This window comes from Manis javanica, chromosome 2, assembly GCF_040802235.1.
Source record: "Manis javanica isolate MJ-LG chromosome 2, MJ_LKY, whole genome shotgun sequence".
Classification (NCBI taxonomy): Eukaryota; Metazoa; Chordata; class Mammalia; order Pholidota; family Manidae; genus Manis; species Manis javanica.
Window position 1 is genome coordinate 106,048,053 of NC_133157.1, and position 19,947 is coordinate 106,067,999.

Sequence of the window (19,947 nt, forward strand, 5' to 3'; positions counted from 1 at the left end):
CCTGTGTGACTTCAAAACTAAGAACAAAGTTGTTTCAATGCACATGGACACTGGGGAGGAGCTTGACTGCAATAGAACAATGTATATATGAAGCCTGTAGGTATCGTGTGAAAAGGTCCAAAGCTTTTTCATCACAGCTTGAAAAGTCAATCTAATTGCTTTAGAACAGCCAAATTTGCACTGATGAAAAAGCAATATGTGATAGAGTTATGAGTTATTGGTTGTCAATGAATGGATTGATTTATCACTATTATAAAAAGGAAGATGTGATGTTAGCATATGTTTAAGTAAAAGAAATTGAAGGAGATCAAAAGCTGCTGAGACCAGATTTTATGTGAGCAGTATAGGTAGAGTTATTTAAAAAATTTAAGAGCTGCTCTAAATCATTTAAATCAGCAAGGATAAGGACAGGGCATATGGTGTAAGGACACTGGATTGGCAGTTGAGAGACCAAACTCTCCTCTTGGTTTTGACAGTATCTAGTCAAGTAACTTTTGACATTTTCCTCAACCTTTCTGAGTCCTTTTGCTTCATCTGTAACATAAGACTGATGTATTAAATACACCCAAACAGGGACAATTGCAGCCAAGTGATGCATAATTGTCCAAGTATATTTTCCAGGAACTCATCATTCCTGATAGTTCTAGATTTTTCAAGGTAAATGTTATTTTTAGATTAAATAATGCTAGTTCTCAGTAAACAAAGAGGCACAATCCCAGTCAAGTTCCTGATAAAGCAAATAAAACTACAAAGAGATAGCATAGTCTTTCAATAAGAACACAAAGTCAGACACCCCAGACACCCACTTCTTACTCTAGATCTCACTGAGATTCTGGATTTCTCTAAGCATACGTTATCCCTGTGCTTCATGTGCCCATTTGCAAAATGAAAATCATAGTCTTTGTTATTCAAGAGCAGTAGTTTTGAAATTTCTGGATGCATAAGTATCACTAGAGAATTCTGATGGTGCCTGTGGGTCTAGGCAGAACTTGAGAATCTGCATTTTAATAAGCAGCACAGGTGATTTTGATGCAAATGGTCCATGTAGCACATGCTGAGAAATACTGCCTTGAGCCATGGAACATAACTCTAAGATATTAAGAGAGAAGATCTCTTGGAAAACACAAAGCCTTCTTATAAATTGTGAAACAAAGCCTGTGGAAAAAAATGAAAATAACACCTATGAAGGTGATGATGATGATTTTCATCATCATCATCACCTGAACATTTATGTGACACTTAACGGTGGCCAGGCATTGTTCTGAGGATTTTACAGACATTAGCTCATTTCATCTTCATTTACCACACAGTGAGTTTGGTGCTGTTACCATTTTACAGAAGGGAAACAAAAATTGAATTGCTCTAAGTAATACAGCCATCTGGCTCCAGATGTCATACACTTAATCACTATACCACTGGTTCTCAAACATTGATGCATGATAGGTTCACCTGGAGAGTTTTTGTCAAAGCACAAGTTAGTGGTCCTACCCCCAAAATTGCTGACTCGAAAGTCTGGGATAGGGCTGAGAAGTTCCCAAGTGGTTCTGATACTGCTGGTCCAGAGACCACACTTTTTGTGTGTAGCTTTTACCATTATAATCTGACACCTCTATATGTTCACACTTTTCCATGTAGTTTACAATGGAAAAGGAAAAAGTCGACATTAATGGATGAAAGGATGTCTGAAATCTGCTAAGAAAAAAAAAACTCTCTGGTTTTCTATTTCCAACTTAGAAAGCTTACCCAAGATGTTTATGATTTTTACTTAGCAGTTTATTCTCATCTGCCTCCAGCTTACCCTTAAGACACTTATTCCCTGTCAGCATCCCTTCTAACAACACTCCTTCTCTTTCCAGAGTCATCTCTGCTTTTCACTGTGAAGCCATGACTTGGGCTGTTCCCAATGAAATGCATTTTATTTCAAGTAGTGCTAAACACAGTATCATCAACAGAGTCACTAGGACTTTGACCCAAATTGCTAGTTTCCCCTATTACCCCACCCATGAAATGGTTCTGTAAATCTAAAGACGCCTGAAGAACTTCCTGAACACAAGGGAAACAAACACTAGGAAATGACATTTATGTAGAAAAATCCTGAATGTGTGAGGGCAAAGTATTTCCCTAAATGACTTTCCATGACACTGATGACATTCAACCTTGCAGGAGAGGATCAATAAGGCATTGACCAAAAAACCACATTGAATTATTGAAAGCCCACCTCTATTCAATACAAGGATTGGCTCCCTTTCTCATTAAGAAATAAGAATAGCCAAAAAAAATGGAACAAAATTTACTGAAAAGGAGATTTGTGGTTAGGAATTGATGGGAAGTGGGTTATTTCATCTTTGCTCAATTTTTTCTCCTTCACTTGCTGGACAGAAGCACCTGTATCACATATGGTATCAATATGTTGCTATAGTTCATGATGTTTTCCTCATGGTGTAATGGGGTTTTACTTCATGATCAATTTAGGACTTGGCTCTTCATCTTTACACAGGACCTTTGGAAAATTGGAAACTTGAAGAGTCCAGGACCATACCTGCCATGCATATTGTACACACTTAGGGGATACTAATTAAGGACAATTCCTCATCTATAGAGAGCAGAAACTTGTAAATCCAAACAAACTTACAAAGAACAAATTTAGAATAATATTAAGTTGCTTGAAAAATTTTTGCTATTTTAAAAATATCGAGGGAAATGAATATGGTAATAATGTTGACATTGTTGAAATTTCAGATATCACCTTACTGTCAGGATTCCGTGGAAAGATAAACCAAACAGAATGCAGGAACATATTCCAACAAAATGTAGTGAAAGAAGAAAACTACTGCATGTGTGCCGATGGAAGTATCTTTGGGCTAAGAAAATGACAAATCCAAATTTGAGTCCAGGTGCAAACAGTTGTGTAGATCTGTGATTTTGTTTTGACAGTAAGACTGGTTTTGTTTGTTTGTATGCCTAGTTTAAAAAAAAAAAAGGTTTTATCCAGACCATTGCTATCCCTAAAGAAAAAAAAATGTGGCAAAGAATTTAAGATTTGCTATGTAACCTCTGATCAGTTGGTTTCTCAGTCACTTTCTTCTCTTTCTCCTCCTCCTCTGACAGACATCAAGTGCTCAGTGTCTGAATTATCCCCAAAGAAAGGGAAGAGAGAACATCCATGCCTATGAGATTGTTATTGAAGTTCACTTCAAAATTGTCTTCTTTTGACCACTTTTGATACTGACATTTAAGTAGGTCTGATGCAGAAGCCTGAATCCTGTGGCATATATAAATCATCTCCGTTTGTCATTTTGATGTAGCCTTTGGAATGAATAGTTTAAGGGAAAATGTTGCCTTCAACAGTTCCATATTCAGACCCAGAAGAATTTTAGAGAGGTTCTGGCACAAAAAGATTTCAGCAACTTTTTCACAGTGTCAATGAATATTCCTCCAGTCATGGGGCTGACTTCAAGACTACATGGCCATGGCCTATCTGGAGAGGAATGAGTTCTTTATCAGCACTGTACAGAAAGAATAAGCTCATATATTGCATAGAAAAAGCAAACTAGATAACAGAAGGCTAAGAAATAGAAACAATTTTTTCAAGGATCTGCAGTATCATGAGTACCAAATGTGATGAAAAGTAGCTTGTTCAACTGTTCGCTTTTTTATCTCAAACCAAATATTTTAGAGTAAAAAATAAAAATTTAATTAAAACTCAAGAAAAATTAAGAAAGTAATAAGACATTTTCTGAATGTCAAGGCTGCTTTTCTTTGAGATGGGTTAACCAAGAACTGAAGCAAATCTCTTTCCTTGAAGAATATGTGTGATTTCTGGGAGAAAGTATACCCATGGATCAGAAATGAGTTATATTTAATTCTGCCTGAAAAGAAAGAGAAACCACGTGGTCACTGAATTCTATTATTTTCCTACAGTTCTATGGTAAACTGAGGACTATATCCTGATATGTCCCCACAAAAAGGAAAACTATTGCATATATATATTGAACTCAAATACTTCCTTTAGGCATCAAAATCCAGTCTCTTTACTCTACCACTCCTCTCAGGATCTATTACTCAACATGGCATTCAAGACCATTTACTAACTTTTATGCTCAAGCCACCTATATTTTGTTGGTGACTCTCCATTTTAACAAAGCTATGCTGATTATACTCTTTCTTTATAAGGAATTTTTGCACTCCAGTCCTGTGTCTGCCTTTGCAGAAGTTAATTCTATCTATTGAGAAAACTTCCACAAATGCAGTTTCCTTGCCTTTAAAAAGTTTAAAAATTACCAACTCTCTAAAGAGGCCTTTGTCCAAGAAGATATGCAAATGACTCATAAGTGCATGAGAAGATGCTCAACATTATTAGTCTTTAGGGAAATGAAAACTAAAACCACAAGATACCATTACATACCCACTAGATGGGCTATAATAAATAAGAGAGGTAATAACAAATGTTGGTGAGGATGTAGAAAACCAGAAGCCTTTGTATGCTGCTGGTGGGAATGTAAAATGGCACAGTCACTTTAGAAAACAACTTAGCAGTTTCTGAAAAAAGTTCAGGATCAACTACCATGTGATTCAGCAAATCTACACCTAAGTATTTACCCAAGAGAAATGAAAACATATAGCCACACAAAGACACACACATGTATGTTCATGGAAGCATTATCTGTAATAGCAGAATCTAGAAACAACCTAAAAGCCCATCAACTGGTGAATGGATAGGCACAGCGGGGTACAGCCATATACTGTTCAGTCATGGTATGTTAATGGACACAGTTCAAAAACTTTGTGCTAAGTGAAAGAAGCTAGACACATGGGACCACATATTGTGTTTATGTGAAATAACCAGAAAAGGCAAATTTATAGACAAAAGGTAGATTAATGGGTACTGGAGCCTGGAAATGGGAAGAAGAATCAACTATAAATGGGCAGGAGGAATCCTGCTGCTGGGATGAATATGTTATAAAACTGATGATGATAGCTGTACCACTCAGTAAAGTTACTTAAAATCATTGAATTGCTCACTTGAAATGGGTAATACATAAAATGTACTGCAGTAAGTTTGTTTAAAAAAAGAACTACCAACTCCAGGTATTCTCCACAATTCACTTGATTTTCTAGAATCATCCTTTGATTCTATCTAGAATCATCTTAGTTCTTATGAACCCATTTTGTATGATATTGATTTACATTTGCTGATTTAATGCTATCTGCGAACATCTATATGGACAATTGAAGACATTTAGGGTACTTCCTCATCTGTATTATCTATTATTTCATTTTATTTAACAAATAAATACTTTTTGGGGGTCCACTATGTGCCAGACACTGCTCAAGATAAAATTGATACAGCAGTAAACAAGTGAAGTTTCTGTCATTATGGTGCTTACATTCTGCAGAGACCAGCTCCACAAACCAGCTGAACCTGAGTGGAGTGGATGAGGAACTTAAGGAAAACACAGAGAAAGATACAAGAAAAACACGGAAACCAAAGCTGGGATCAGGAGGTTCACTGTTCACGCATGGTGGACAAGTGATACAGTTTATTTTCAGAGCACCACTTATATACACAAGCTCATAATGATGTCACTTGTGGACTGATCTCATATCTGATGCAGTTACTTCTGTTTCTGGTGATCTCACTTCTGGTGATATCATTTTCTGTTGATATTATTCCCTGGTGGATCTGGTGATGTCACTTCTGGGGTGACATCACATCTGGCCCTCCACAACATTCTGTAGAGGAAACCAGCAATAAACAAATGAAAAATAATATAACATAATTTTCAGATGTAATAAGTACTATGAGGAAAAGTGAAGTAGGATAAGAAGATATATAGAGATTGGTGGTCAGGGTAAAGGACCTCTGATTAAGTGGCATTGAGTAGGAAAGTGAATGATGGGAAAGAATGGTATGTGGGAAGACACTGGAGAACAGAAAATAATGATAATAAAAGTTCTGAAAAAGGTTCAAGCCTGTACTGTCTCAGGAACAACAAAAATGACTGTGTGGCTAGAGGCCAAGACTACAGGAAGGGAAAGAGAAGGCAAGGATCAAATCACATAGGGCTTCTTGCACCAAGGGAGTGAGTTTTGGTTTTATTACAAGGGCAGCTGGAGGTCATGGGAGGATTTTGACAGGAGTGACAAAATGATGGGGGCTGCTGTATAGATCGAAGAAGGAGGGCAAGAGTGGAAGCAGAGAGGCTAGTCAGGAAGCAGCTGTGGAAGTCGCGTAAGAGATGGTGGTGGTTTGGACAGGAAGTAGAAGGAGTGAGCAGGCTGATACTGGTTGACGTGGCTAAAAATTGTTGAATTCAGATTGTAATTTTCTGAAGATGAGGAACGTTGCCCATTAAGACTGTCTATATTATATGTGAATAAAATTTTCCTAGTATAGGCATAATATTAATATATAAAATAATTTGTGCCAGTACATTTGGGAGTAGAACCTTAAGTTTAGATTTAAAATTATTTTTATTTTTTAGAAACAGCACTATTCCTACATGTCAGCCTAAACACACTTCATCTCAACTGAAAAATGAGCAGAAGACATGAACAGAATATTTAAAAACAGAACTTATATGGCCAGTAAACATATGATGAAAATGTTCGACCTCATTAGTGAGTCTGGAAATGCAAATCAAAACACAATGATATTCAAGTTAAATATGTATGACTGGGAAAAATTTTGGAAGTCCAACAATGCCAGGTTATTGGTCCTGCATGTGGAGAGGACAGAGAAGATATGGATCCACAGACTCTCTTATGCTCATAGAAATCACTATGATCGCTTTGGGAAATAATTTACTGTTGTCCTGTAATGTCAAACATTCACCTATGCAATGATCCAGCACTGCCATTCTCCACATATACACTTGTAATACCCTGTGATCTGTACAAGAGCATTAATAACATCACTGTTTGAGCAGCAGAAGCCCAGCAACAAGAGAACAGATGAATAAACTGTGGTAATACTCACACATAATGAAATGAAAGCGAGGAAAATTTCAACACATGCTTCAGGGAGCTGGCTGGGCAACTTGAGAAGAGTGAGTTATGAGTATGGGATAGGGTACTCAGTGGTAGATTCACAAGTGCTTATTTATAATAATTAAATACATAAATCAGATCACGCATTGACAAATAATGGAAGTGGATTGAACAAAGGATGACAGTAAATCTGGTCCTGGGGTTATTAAATAGGCAGAAGAAAGGGAAGGGAAGGGAACAGAGGGTATGGGTAAAACTGTAGCATTTCCAGAGTATCTCACCTGGCTTTAGTTCATTTGCATATCCTCAGGGGTGGAGAGAAGTTCATCTCCATGTCAATGGGTCATTACCTGGGCAACCAAGGGCGTGTCTGAACCTGAGAGTTAAAAGGGAGGGGGTGGCTGACTTGCTGGCTTGCCTCTTCAGGAGTAGAGGAGAGACGGCCCTGGAATGCAGTTTGTAAGCAAAAAAACGGGTTTTAAACTTTATTTCTCCCTTTGACTGATTTTGGTTTTTAGAGGTATTTGCCCCTGGGACTTTCTGTCCCCAGACTTACAGAAGGGAAGGGAAGAAATCACTGTTTTCATTGCTTCTGTGGCCTTGTCCCCAAATGTATGATCCTCATGGGCTACCTGAGCCCCCTCGCCCTTTGCAATTCGTTGGCTGACGCATCAGACAAAACAGCGGTGTAAAGGTTCCAATAGGGCACCAGTGTATTTCTCTTCCTCAGTGGCACAGTCAGCTTTTGTGACTGACTTAGCCCAATGGGCCAACAAATTACTTGTGGAAAGTTTCAGCACTCAGTCCTCTTGGGGAGGTATCTGAGATCAGAAAGCGTTTTCAGTGACTGCCTTCAACTAGATATTTGTGTTAATAACAGGTGTTATTCACACTCTAATGAGCCTTCATTTTTGAGGACAGTCCACTTCAGGCTGAAGTTTGATTCCACTGAGAAGCCAGTCCCATTTTCCCTTCCCTATCAGTCTCTAAACTAATGGAGTCTGTGTTCAGAGCACTGTTTCTAGGCCTCCAGTAGGTCTCCTCAAAGACTGGCTGACTCACTTTCCAGATGGAGTCAACATCATCCTCTATCTGATCCATCAATCATGAACAGAAGGCTGAGGAAATGAGAAGCTGTGTGCCAACTGGGAGGGGAACTGAGCTTCCAGAATGGGGTGCCCAGCAAGATCACAGAGGCACAGCACAATGCTCCAGAAAGCCAGTTTCGATCAATGACAGAACAGCCTGGTTCCAGATGAAATCATCCTGGATTTTTAAAAAACAAAAAAACAGTGATATTGAAATTAGATCAGACCATAAATTTAATCTGACATATTTAATGTAAATACTATGATAATTATGGCACCTGAAGATTAGATATAAATAGTAAGTCATTCACATATTTGAAAATAAGAGCTATTTCTGGGATTCCCTCAGACAAGAGATGGGAAAGAGAAAAGATAACATTTATGAGCTTGTCTCCTGCAGATTCTGCTGGACTCCTGCCCCCATCCTCTTTCACTAAGAAGGATTTAAGGTGTGAACTCAAGGAAGAAGGATCACCTCCCACAGCATGAGTACTCTCTATTAGTCCTCTTGGAAGAAAATAGCTAGAGAGGCTATTTTCATGTTCATTTAGAGCCTCAGAGAGGCTAATTTCATGTTCATTTAGAATTCAAAGGTGTCAGGTCATATCTTCCTCTGATAATAGATAAACACAGAGAAGCTCTGCCTGGAGGCTTTTTTTAAACATCAAGAAATTGGAAGCAAGCTGCTGTTTAGTGAGAGATGGTGGAAAGACAACTAGATATATAAGCAAGCTAGAAAAATAGCCATGTTTTCAGTACATTATAGTAACATTAAGTCCACGTGTTTTCTTAAAACTAAGCTTTTTACTGCTTAACTCATTCCAAGTAAAGTAGGAATTAAAGAGAGAAGGCCCAGATCACAGGATACCTTTTACGTAAAGGAAGATTTTAGGCTTCATGCAACAGTTCTTTGTCAATAGTTTCACCTCTAAAATTGACCTGGTGGTCACGAGAAAGAAAACTCTCAGAAAAAGAAATACCTAGGAATAGATCTCTACACTGACAGATGACTTCTGAATTGGTGAATTCCAAAAAACCAGGAGAGAGCTTCATACAAATTATGATGAAATTGCTTTTGCCTGTTGTCTAGCTTTGTATTACAATGTCTATTAAGGAAGCGGAGTTTTCTTCATCCACCCACCCACTCCACTCCCAGATTTGGGGCAAAGACCAGGCCAGAACTGAGCCACAGTGCTAAGGGTAGATGTTTTTAAACATGAAGAGTGAGTGAAGAGGATTAAAAAAAAAAAACCTGTCTCTTCACAGTGTATCCACCTGAATTCTTTTCTTGGGTTCTTTTTTCTTATTTAAGCTTGTTATTTGCTCAGCTGAAGTAAAAATATAGGCCCAGGATCCTCCTCTTAGTGAAAGAACCCCCTCACCACACCCCAACAACCTGGTCAAAACAAATCAGTTCAGACAGCCTCTAATCAAAGGTCAAGAGGAAATGGGGGGCGGGGGGAGGGCAGGTGAAGGTGTGGCATTGGTAGACAGGTCAGCCTAGCCACTCCAGATATTTCTAATATCACAGACTTGTCTCTCAGAAGTTTTCTATTCATGGATGGATTTTACTTCTAAGGTTTTGATTTTTTTTTTTTTTTTGCTTTGGGAAATGGTAAGGCATTAAAGTTTAGGGTGTGAACCAAAGGGAAAATGGCCAATAAAATCACCTGGTTACCTTCAGGCTGGGCTTCTAAAGTATGGGGACAAAAGATGTCCATGCATCAGGTCATGGTCCAGCTGAACTCACTAGAACAGAAGAGCCACATGCAGGCTGGAGCCAAAGTTCTTAAACAATATGTATGACTTAGAGATGACTTTACCCCCTCCTCCCACATAGCTCCCTGGGGAGCCTCATTCAGCTGAGATGAGTTTGAAGATGCTGATCAAGGCCACATTCTTTATGACCAAGACTGACTAATATCTCCCACTGCTATCACACAGTTCTGAGGTGGCAGGCTGGAGGGATGCCGCTGACTAAGCAGGGTAAGCAGGGTGCATGAACTGCAGGCCTGAGCTGGGCAGATCTCCCTCTCTTACATTTACTCTGTAACTCAGAACCAACTTGGGAAAACTAGAGGAACCATTTGAGGACACACTCAGATGCAGAAGCAGGCAGTGTCCCTGGGCCTCCATCTTGAATCCTTAGTTCAGATCCTATCCTACACAAACAAAGCCTTTTTCTTGAGACCTGGGAGACAAAAGTCAAGCGGCTAATCACCCAGATTTTGAAACTATGAACTTTGTTGTTTGTTTTTGTGTCATCACAAGGTAAGAATCTCAGTTTTCAAACTCAGACATAAATGGAATATAGCTTTTAAGTATTCTAGGAGACAAACTAATTTTTACTTTAATATTTCTTCTCAATTTTAAATCAGAAACTCAGTCCAGCCTCAGACATTCTGGAAAGATCTACATCTCCCATACCATATTGGACTTAGGTTCCCAGCTTCACACAGTGACAGATGGTGGGGGACTCAGTCATCAGACATCTATTTACTACATTTACCATCAAGTCACCCATTGCTCCTGATTGTAAAAACCCAGACCAGTGACTCTCTGATGCATGGAAGACCGAACACAGGCCAAGGAACCTCTGGCCCATGTACTGCTGAGCTCTGAAATGACTACGACCTAGGGTTGCCAGATTCAGCAAAAAACAAGCAAATGAAAACCCAAAACAGGGCATCAATTTAAATTTCAATTCAGATAAACAAGAAAAAAATTTTAGTATAAGTATGTTCCATGCAATATGTGGGATATACCTACTCCAAAAAGTTATTCATTATCTAAGTGAACTTCAGATTTAAATGGATGACCCAAACCGCTGGACCAGATGGCTTCACCACTGAATTTTATCAGACATTTAGAGAACCTAATACCCATTCGCCTTAAAGTTTTCCAAAAGTAGAAGAGGAGGGAATACTTCCAAACTCATTCTATGAAGCCAGCATCACTCTAATACCAAAAACCAGGTGAAGACACCACAAAAAGAGAAAGTTACAGACCAATATCCCTGATGAACATAGATGCAAAAGTACTCAACAAAATATTAGAAAACTGAATTCAAAAATACATCAAAAAGGTCATCCATCCTGATCAAGTGGGATTTATTCCAGGGGTGCAAGGAAAGTATAATATTAGAAAATCCATCAACATCATCCACCACATCAACAAAAAGAAAGACAAAAATCACATAATCATCTCTATAGATGCTGAAAAATCATTTGACAAAATACAACATCCATTCATGATAAAAACCCTCAGTAAAATGTGTTTACAGGGCAAGTACCTCAACATCATAAAGGCCATGTACAACACTCCTGGACTTCAAACTCTACTACAAAGCCACAGTAATCAAGACAATTTGGTACTGGCACAAAAACAGACCCATATATTGATGGAATATTATACAGAGTCAAGATATAAACCCACACATATATGGCCAATTAGTATATGATAAAGGAGCTATGGATATACAATGGGGCAATGACAGCTTCTTCAACAACTGGTGTTGGCAAAACTGGACAGCTACATGCAAGAAAATGAAATTGAATTACTATCTAAATCCATACACAATGGTAAACTTGAAATGGACTGAAGACCTGAAGTAAGTCATGAAACTATAAAACTCTTAGAAGAAAACACAGGCAAAAATATCTTGAATATAAAAATGAGCAACTTTTTCCTGAACATATCTCCTTGGGAAAGGGAAAAAAAGCAAAAATGAACAAATTAGACTACATCAAACTAAAAAGCTTCTGTACAGCAAAGGACACCATTAGCAGAACAAAAAGGCATCCTACAGTATGGGAGAATACATTCATAAATGACATATATGATAAGGGGTTAACATCCAATCCAAAATATATAAAAAACTCACATGCCTCAACACCCCAAAGGAAATAATACAATTAAAATATGGCAGAGGATATGAACAGACACTTTTCCAAAGAATAAATTCAGATGGCCAACAGGCACATGAAAAGATCCTCCACATCGCTAATCATCAGGGAAATGCAAATTAAAACCACAATGATATATCACTTCACATCAGTTAGGACGGCCAACATCCAAAAGACAAGGAACAACAAATTATTGCAAGGATGCATAGAAAGGGGAACCCTCCCACACTGTTGGTGGGAATGTAAATTAGTTCAACCATTGTGGAAAGCAACACACAGGTCCTTCAAAAAACTAAAAATAGAAATACCATTTGACCCAGGAATTCCACTCCTAGGAATTTACCCAAAGATAGTAAGATCCCAGACTCAAAAAGATATATGCACCCCTATGTTTATCACAGCACTATTTACAGAGCCAAGACATGGAAGCAACCTAAGTGACCATCAGTTGATGAATGGATAAAGAAGATGTGGTATGTATGTACAATGGAATATTATTCATCCATAAGAAGAAAACAAATGTTACCATTTGCAACATGGATGGAGTTAGAGGGTATTATGCTCAGTGAAATAAGCAAGGCGGAGAAAGACAAGTACCAAATGATTTCCCTCATCTGTGGAGTATAACAATAAAGCAAACACTGAAGGAACAAAACAGCAGCAGACTCACAGACCCCAAGAAGGGACTAGCGGTTACCAAAGGGAAAGAGGGTGGGGAGAGCTGGCAGGAAGAGAGGGATAATGAGATTAAGGGGTTATGATTAGCACACACAATGTAGGGGGATCATGAGGAGGGCAGTATAGCACAGAGAAGACAAGTAGTGACTCTAGCATCTCACTACATTGATGGACAGTGACAGTAATGGGGTATGTGGGGTGGACTTGATAATAGGTGTGAATGTAGTAACCACAATGTTGCTCATGTGAAACCTTCATAAGAATGTATATAAATGATTCCTCAATAAAAAATTTAAAAATAAGTAAATAAATAGCTTTTAACTTTATATGTATTTAATTTTTAACTGGATTATTCCAAGATATCCTGGAATACATTATAAGAATGAACAAGAGAACTGCACAAAAATGTTTGTAAAAAGATGCTCCTTGCAGCATTATTTATGAAAAAGAGAAACGATTTAATGTCCTTCAATCAAATACTGATTAAATAAACTGTGCCATATTTACCTACTATGGCTGTTAAACCTGACATTTTATTCATCATTATATCAGAGTTTCTCAAGTAGAGAAAAGAAGTTATGAGATATAAGGAATGGAAAAGAATATATAAAGCTGTCATTTTCCAATAACAGCATAGTTATGCATGTATAATATCCAAAATAATCTACAGACTAATATATATTAATAAATAATGTTAATAAGATTGCCAGATACAAAGGCAATACACAAAAATCAGTTATGTTTTATACCAATAAAAATAGTTTGAAAACGAAATTTAAAAAAATTAACAGCAGCATCAAAATAGGGGAGGGAAAATATTTTCAAGGACTACATAGAAAACTATAAAATAAAAAAAAATAGAGTCCAGAATAGGGGAAAAGATATGTGAAGTTCATGACTTACAAGACTAAGCATTTTTTAAATGTCAGGTTTTCTCAGACTGAATCTATAGCGTCTGTGTAAACCCAATCAAAACTCAGACACTTCATATGTATGATAATTGACAAGCTGATTTTAGGACTTAAATAAAAATGCAAAGGGCCAGCAATAGCCAAGATAATCTTGAAAAACAGAATGTCCAAGATATCAAAATTTATGAGAGAGCTGCAGAAATTAAGATTGGCTCAAGGACTGACAGAGACAAGGGGAACAGAATAGTATGCAAAACCAGACCTACATGTGGTTACTCAATCAAAGAAAAGGTGGAAATGCAGAGCAGTGGGGATAGGACAATCTTTTCAATTAGTGGTGCTGAGTCAACTGGTTTACTCACATCCCCTTCAGGAATGAGGTACTCAATTTCCCAATTGCTAGGAAAGTTGTTGCTGATGACTCACAGCTAAATTTGTCTCTGGGAATTTCCCTTAGCCAAAGGAAGCTGCTTCATCCAGGATCATATACACTCCCTGAGCATATCATATATCCAATGATTGCAAGGGTCAATACAGAGTCCAAAACGCTGCTCCTTGCTATCTCAGTTCAAAAACACCCCCTGGGAATTGTTCAGGTAATTAATGCAACTCTATCACCACCTTTTAATGTCTCACTCCACCCAACCCTACTTCCTGTGCTCCCTCCCAGTTTGTACCTGACATTTTTTTTTTTGAGAGGGCATCTCTCATATTTATTGATCAAATGGTTGTTAACAACAATAAAATTCAGTATAGGGGAGTCAATGCCCAATGTACAATCATTAATCCATCTCAAGCCTAATTCTCGTCAGTCTCCAATCTTCTGAAGCATAACGAACAAGTTCTTACATGGTGAACAAATTCTTACATAGTGAATAAATTCTTACATGGTGAACAGTACAAGGGCAGTCATCACAGAAACTTTCGGTTTTGATCACACATTATGACCCATAAACAATCAGGTCAAATATGAATATTCATTTGATTTTTGTACTTGATTTATATGTTGATCCCACATTTCTCCCTCTATTATTATTATTATTTTTATTTTTAATAAAATGCTGAAGTGGTAGGTAGATGCAAGATAAAGGTAGAAAACATAGTTTAGTGCTGTAAGAGGGCAAATGTAGATGATCAGATGATCAGGTGTGTGCCTATGGACTAAGTATTAATCCAGGTAAGACAAGGGCAGCAAGACATCCACGGATGCAGAAGATTTCTCTCAAAGCAGTGGGGGTGAGGATCTGAGCCTCACCTCTGTTGATCCCCAAATTCTCACCTGATGGCCCCCCTGCGACTGTGCCTGTCTTAGGTTGTTCCTCCCTTGAGGAATCTTACCCGTCTCTGGCTAACCAGCCATCTTCCGGGGCCATACAGGGAAATGTAAAGTTGGTAAGTGAGAGAGAAGCCATATTGTTTGAAAAGGTTAGCTTTTTACTTCTTTGCAGATTTATGCCCTGTGGCTTCTATGCCCAGCACTTGTCTTGAGGTATCTTTACCACCTGGAGGAATTATGATACTCGGTAAATTCGATATGAGGCACGAATTCTATTTAAGGGTTGTAATTAGGAAGGAAGAAGAAAAGCTATAGAGGTAGCATATGGAAGGAAACATGGGAGGATTGATTATTTCTTTGACATATCTTCTTGTAGAGTACCTTAAGTATGTATAGGTTTTAAACTACTAACTAATTTGCACACACATATTAACATAGTAGGAATATGGTGATATAAACAAAGCAAATCTATAATTACCATCCATCTCCAGTGAAGCCAAGAAAACCATTTAGGCACCCTAGGCATTTGCAAAAATTTATCTATGATATGATGGATATTGTCCAACTGTACTTGAACAATCAGACAAATTAAAGCAGCCCATTTCTGCGATCTGTTCACATCCCATATGTTCTTTTAACCGTAGATAGTCTATAGTCATGAGATTTTGGAGTGCTACAACTTGCACCCCTCCCAACTCCTGGTTGAGTTCCAACAGTACAGATCCGGTCAAATTCATTGTCTCACTGTATGCACATGCCAGCCTAGACATCTCCCTCCTCATTCCAATGGCAAGTCCAGGAGACGGTGGGCTGGATGCAGCCACAACCGCAGCATCATCCGGATCCCTGTGGAGGCTTTTTGATGATCATCCCCCGGCACGAGTCCTCCAGAGAGTGCTGATGCCGGAAGCTCCTCCTCATATCGTATCTTAGTCCATTTTCTGGGTATCCAAGCTAGGCCTTGATCTTCTGCATAGAAACAAACAGACCCTTTGCCCACAATTTGACATGCCCTTTATACCACTGCGCAGAACTCATTGGAGGTCAGCACACAGTAACTGCTTTTTTTTTTTTTATTAAGAGAAAGGAATATTATCCAGAGCTGATCATCTGACACCCTTTAAGTGATCAACATTAAGGATATTTAAAGCATGCGTTGATCTTTGATTTACCAATAGTTTTATCCTATCAAGGAGTAATCACACTTTTCTTTCTTTCTTTCTTTCTTTTTTTTTAATTTTTAATCTACACTTACATGAAGAGTACTATGTTTACTATGCTCTCCCCTATATCAGGTCCCCCCTAACAACCACATTACGGTTACTGTCCATCAGCTTAGCAAAATGTGGTAGAGTCACTACTTGTCCTCTCTGTGTTGTGCAGCCCACCCTCCCCTTTCTCCCTCCCCCCCAATGCATCCTAATCTTAATACCCCCCTTTTTCTTCCCCCCCCTTATCCCTCCCTGCCCACCCATCCTCCCCAGTTCCTTTCCCTTTGGTACCTGTTAGTCCATTTTTGGGTTCTGTAATTCCGCTGCTGTTTTGTTCCTTCAGTTTTTCCTTTGTTCCTATACTCCTCAGATGAGTGAAATCATTTGGTATTTCTCTTTCTCCGCTTGGCTTATTTCACTGAGCATAATACTCTCCAGCTCCATCCATGATGCTGCAAATGGTTGGATTTTTCCACTTCTTAGGGCTGAATAGTATTCCATTGTGTATATGTACCACATCTTCTTTATCCATTCATCTACAGATGGACATTTAGGTTGCTTCCAATTCTTGGCTATTGTAAATAGTGCTGCGATAAACATAGGGGTGCATCTGTCTTTCTCAAACTTGATTGCTGCGTTCTTAGGGTAAATTCCTAGGAGTGGAATTCCTGGGTCAAATGGTAGGTTTGTTTTGAGCATTTTGATGAACCTCCATACTGCTTTCCACAATGGTTGAACTAATTTACATTCCCACCAGCAGGTTCCCCTTTCTCCACAGCCTCGCCAACATTTGTTGTTGTTTGTCTTTTGGATGGCAGCTATCCTTACTGGTGTGAGGTGATACCTCATTGTAGTTTTAATTTGCATTTCTCTGATAATTAGCGATGTGGAGCATCTTTTCATGTGTCTCTTGGCCATCTGTATTTCTTTTTTAGAGAACTGTCTGTTCAGTTCCTCTGCCCATTTTTTAATTGGGTTATTTGTTTTTTGTTTGTTGAGGCGTGTGAGCTCTTTATATATTCTGGATGTCAAGCCTTTATTGGATCTGTCATTTTCAAATATATTCTCCCATACTGTAGGGTTCCTTTTTGTTCTATTGATGGTGTCTTTCGCTGTACAGAAGCTTTTCAGCTTAATGTAGTCCCACTTGCTCATTTTTGCTCTTGTTTTCCTTGCCCGGGGAGATATGTTCAAGAAGAGATCACTCATGTTTATGTCTAAGAGGTTTTTGCCTATGTTTTTTTCCAAGAGTTTAATGGTTTCATGACTTACATTCAGGTCTTTGATCCATTTTGAGTTTACCTTTGTATATGGGGTTAGACAATGGTCCAGTTTCATTCTCCTACATGTAGCTGTCCAGTTTTGCCAGCACCATCTATTGAAGAGACTGTCATTTTGCCATTGTATGTCCATGTCTCCTTTATCAAATATTAATTGACCATATTTGTTTGGGTTAATTTCTGGAGTCTCTAATCTGTTCCACTGGTCTGTGGCTCTATTCTTGTGCCAGTACCAAATTGTCTTGATTACTATGGCTTTGTAGTAGAGCTTGAAGTTGGGGAGTGAGATCCCCCCTACTTTATTCTTCTTTTTCAGGATTGCTTTGGCTATTCGGGGTCTTTGGTGTTTCCATATGAATTTTTGAATTATTTGTTCCAATTCATTGAAGAATGTTGCTGGTAATTTGAGAGGGATTGCATCAAATCTGTATATTGCTTTGGGCAGGATGGTCATTTTGACTATATTAATTCTTCCTAGCCATGAGCATGGGATGAGTTTCCATTTATTAGTGTCCCCTTTAATTTCTCTTAAGAGTGACTTGTAGTTTTCAGAGTATAAGTCTTTCACTTCTTTGGTTAGGTTTATTCCTAGGTATTTTATTCTTTTTGATGCAATGGTGAATGAAATTGTTTTCCTGATTTCTCTTTCTATTGGTTCATTGTTAGTGTATAGGAAAGCTACAGATTTCTGTCTGTTAATTTTGTATCCTGCAACTTTGCTGAATTCCGATATCAGTTCTAGTAGTTTTGGAGTGGAGTCTTTAGGGTTTTTTATGTACAGTATCATATCATCTGCAAATAGTGACAGTTTAACTTCTTTACCAATCTGGATTCCTTGTATTTCTTTGTTTTGTCTGATTGCCATAGCTAGGACCTCCAGTACTATGTTAAATAACAGTGGGGAGAGTGGGCATCCCTGTCTTGTTCCTGATCTCAGAGGAAATGCTTTCAGCTTCTCGCTGTTCAGTATAATGCTGGCTGTGGGTTATCATATATGGCCTTTATTATGTTGAGGTACTTGCCCTCTATGCCCATTTTGTCGAGAGTTTTTATCATGAATGGTTGTTGAATTTTGTCAAATGTTTTTTCAGCATCTCTGGAGATGATCATGTGGTTTTGTCTTTCTTTTTGTTGATGTGGTGGATGATGTTGATGGATTTTTGAATGTTGTACCATCCTTGCATCCCTGGGATGAACCCCACTTGGTCATGGTGTATGATCCTTTTGATATACTGTTGAATTCTGTTTGCTAATATTTTATTGAGTATTTTTGCATCTACATTCATCAGGGATATTGGTCTATAATTTTCTTTTTTGGTGGGATCTTTGCCTGGTTTTGGTATTAGGGTGATGTTGGCTTCATAGAATGAGTTTGGGAGTATTCTCTCTTCTTCTATTTTTTGGAACACCTTAAGGAGAATGGGTATTATGTCTTCTCTGTGTGTCTGATAAAATTCTGAGGTAAATCCGTCCAGCCCCGGGATTGTTCTTGGGTAGTCTTTTGATTACCGTTTCAATTTCATTGCTTGTAATTGGTTTGTTTAACTTTTGTGTTTCTTCCTTGGTCAGTCTTGAGAGGTTGTATTTTTCTAGGAAGTTGTCCATTTCTTCTAGGTTTTCCAGCTTGTTGGCATATAGGTTTTCATAGTAGTCTTTAATAATTCTTTGTATTTCTGTGGAGTCTGTCGTGATTTTTCCATTCTCATTTCTGATTATGTTGATTTGTGTTGATTCTCTTTTTTTCTTAATAAGTTTGGCTAGAGGCTTATCTATTTTGTTTATTTTCTCAAAGAACAAGCTCTTGGTTTCATTGATTTTTGCTATTGTTTTATTCTTCTCAATTTTGTTTATTTCTTCTCTGATCTTTATTATATCCCTCCTTCTGCTGACTTTAGGCCTCATTTGTTCTTCTTTTTCCAGTTTCGATTATTGTGATGTTAGACTATTCATTTGGGATTGTTCTTCCTTCTTCAAGTGTGCCTGGATTGCTATATACTTTCCTCTTAAGACTGCTTTTGCTGCGTCACACAAAAGTTGGGACTTAGTGTTGTTGTTGTCATTTGTTTCTATATATTCCTTTATCTCTATTTTGATTTGTTCATTGATCCATTGATTATTTAGTAGCATGTTGTTAAGCCTCCATGTGTTTGTGAGCCTTTTTGTTTTCTTTGTAGAATTTATTTCTACTTTTATACCTTTGTGGTCTGAAAAATTGGTTGGTAGAATTTCAATATTTTGGAATTTACTGAGGCTCTTTTTGTGAGCTAGTATGTGGTCTATTCTGGAGAATGTTCCATGTGCACTTGAGAAGAATGTATATCCTGTTGCTTTTGGATGTAGAGTTCTATAGATGTCTATTAGGTCCATGTGTTCTAGTGTGTTGTTCAGTGCCTGTGTGTCCTTACTTATTTTCTGCCCGGTGGATCTATCCTTTGGGGTGAGTGGTGTGTTGAAGTCTCCTACAATGAATGCATTGCAGTCTATTTCCCTCTTTAGTTCTGTTAGTATTTGCTTCACATATGCTGGTGCTCCTGTATTGGGTGCATATATATTTAGAATGGTTATGTCCTCTTGTTGGACTGAGCCCTTTATCATTATGTAGTATCCT

At 38.1% G+C, this 19,947-nt stretch overlaps 1 long non-coding RNA gene across 3 annotated transcripts in view; it reads right to left on the bottom strand.

The window, feature by feature from the left end:
* Positions 1–5,492: 5,492 nt before the first annotated feature.
* LOC108395788 (uncharacterized) overlaps positions 5,493–19,947 on the bottom strand; it is a 66,121-nt gene continuing 51,666 nt past the window's right edge. For 2 of the 3 annotated variants that reach the window (XR_012123916.1, XR_001852758.3), the window contains exons 3-5: positions 7,547–8,256; positions 7,272–7,435; positions 5,493–5,733 (exon numbers count right to left, since the gene is read on the bottom strand). This is a non-coding gene — a long non-coding RNA (uncharacterized lncRNA). The remainder of the gene's footprint in view (positions 5,734–7,271; positions 7,436–7,546; positions 8,257–19,947) is intronic. The other variant, XR_012123914.1, reaches the window with a different exon arrangement.